Raw genomic sequence first — 2500 nt, 5'->3', positions numbered from 1 at the left:
AGTGGGATTCATGGTGGGGAGCAAAGTGAATTTCACACAGATGACAGCACGCACAGCACGGATGAACACGGATGATGGAAGCAAGAGAGAGAGAGAGAGAGAGAAAGAGAGAGTGACAGAGAGAGAGAGAGAGAGAGAGAGAGAGAGAGAAAGAGAGAGTGACAGAGAGAGAGTGTGTGGTGGGGGTTTGTGGTGAAGAACACTGGGACTCACACTGTCCACGAGAGCTGAGAGCATATTCATGTTTTTATTCGTGTCTAGCTATGACATAAACGCCCACACTCCACCATCACAGCCTCTTCCAAAGTACATCAAGCTTCACCAAGGGGCTACTTATAACCCATCAACTCCATCGCCAAGCCCTGTATACACCCCATCCCAACCATATGTACAGCTTCACACGAGCGTGTTCTACTGTATATACTTTCCCATTACATCTATACCCAGGGCCGCTGACAGCTTTGGCTGGGCCCAGGACAAAGCAATCTGCTGATAGGGCCCCCCACTCAATGCGTTAAATGTAATGAGGACCCAATGATGGGCCCCCTTTTTCTGTGGGCCTGGGACAACTGATCCATTTGCCCTCCCTTGTCAGTGTCACTGTCTATACCTACATGCTTTGTGTAAACACAGGTCTTAAACGATCCGATCCAGTGACTTCCGTCATGACAGTGGACACATCGGGAGAGCATGTCACCATCAGATTGATTGAAGCAAACTCTACCACCAAGCTCTGTGCCATTAGTGCAGCGTCACACAAGCATGTACAGTATAGCTACCGAACCCATATATCTACTAATAATTATCTCATTTTCACAATCTTGGTGTCAATTACAAATACATGTAATACATCTAAACAATCTACTGGCATTCACATCTGACAGTAGAGAGGGAGTGTATGTCATGACCAGATTGACCTAACTTCCTCCACCAAGCCCTGTACCATATCTATGGTTTCACACAACATGTATATACTGTACATCTATACATCTACACAGCTGTTCATGTTTTGTGTAAACACGAGTCTTAAACGATCCAATGACATCAATTGTGACAGGGGATTGGGAGTCACCATCAGGTTGATCTCAAATCCACCTATTACCTTGTACCATATGCACAGCTTCACATGAGTGTATGTACAGTATATGCTGTAGGCCGACTGTGAAAGTTTATCTATGACAGGCAGCTATAAATGTTTTGTGTGAACGCAGGTCTTAACCGATCCAGTGACATTCACATTTGACAGTGGAGCGGGAGTCTGCAATTTGCGATCAGATTGACCTTAACTCCCCCACCACGCCCTGTACCATATGTGTGATTTCAGAAGAATAACAGTACATCTGTTAGCAGTACAGCTATACGTCTATACATGTTTTGTGTAAACACAGGTCTTAAACGATCCGCTGACATTCATGTTTGACAGTGGAGAGAGACCGACAGCATGTCACCATTATAGTGGCCTGTACAGACAGGAACACACACGTAATAATAATACACACACACGCACACGCCGCACACACACACACACACACACACACACACACACACACACACACACACACACACACACACACACACACACACACACACACACACACACACACACACACACACACACGCTTGCTGTGTCTGTCAGGCCCCCCGCTGCACCAGTGTGTTGCTGGCGGTTTATTTTGGTGCGGCGTGACACGTCGCTATGTGGGGAGGACAGGGAGTCAACTCTCAAGGGTACAAACGAGGTGATGAGGCCCCGGCGTTGGTGGCAGCATGCGGTGGAGAGAGAAGAGGAGAGGAAAAGGACAGGAAGAAGAGAAGAGAAGAGAAGAGAAGAGAAGAGAAGAGAAGAGAAGAGAAGAGAAGAGAAGAGAAGAGAAGAGAAGAGAAGAGAAGAGAAGAGAAGAGAAGAGAAGAGAAGAGAAGAGAAGAGAAGAGGATAGGTGAAGCAAGGAGAGCGGAGATGAGACGAAGTGAGGAAAAAAGAGGAGAGGAGAGGAGAGGAGAGAAGAAAGGAGAGGAGAGAAGAGAGGAGAGGCATGGAGGAGAGAGAGATGGAAAGTGGGAGAGGTGGAGAAAGATAGAGGAAGTGAAGAGGAAGAGGTTGAGGAATAGGAAGAGAGGTGGATGGAGATGAGGAGACGAGGAGAGCAGCGGGAGGGTGGAAGAGAGGAAAAGAGGAGAGAGAGAGAGAGAGAGAGAAAGAGAGAGAGAGAGAGAGAGAGAGAGAGAGAGAGAGAGAGAAGGGAAAGAAGAAGTAGGTGAAGAAGATGAGGACGATGAGAATGAGAAGGAGGATAGTGGTGGCACAGAGATGAGAGGGGTAATCGAGGAAGGGAGAGAGGAGGAGGGGAGTAAAGACAAAAAAGGAGAGGAGGAGAAAAGGAGGAAGAGGAGGAGGAGGAGGGATAAAGCATAATGGTGGTAGGCAGCATGTCGTGTGGTGGGAGCATGAGAAAATTCTGGGCTGGCTGGCTGAGGGTTGCATGCAAAGTTGGAAAGCACT

General features: G+C 47.6%; 1 protein-coding gene across 3 annotated transcripts in view; it reads right to left on the bottom strand.

Moving 5' to 3' along the window:
• The window catches only part of sema3gb (sema domain, immunoglobulin domain (Ig), short basic domain, secreted, (semaphorin) 3Gb), a 57785-nt gene that overhangs the window by 34155 nt on the left and 21130 nt on the right, over window positions 1-2500 (bottom strand). The gene's annotated exons all lie outside the window — the stretch shown is intronic.

The sequence above is a fragment of the Engraulis encrasicolus genome, chromosome 10 (assembly GCF_034702125.1).
Source record: "Engraulis encrasicolus isolate BLACKSEA-1 chromosome 10, IST_EnEncr_1.0, whole genome shotgun sequence".
In the NCBI taxonomy this organism is placed as follows: domain Eukaryota; kingdom Metazoa; phylum Chordata; class Actinopteri; order Clupeiformes; family Engraulidae; genus Engraulis; species Engraulis encrasicolus.
Note: the sequence above shows the minus strand (reverse complement) of the source record. Positions and strands in the feature narration are given on the sequence as shown.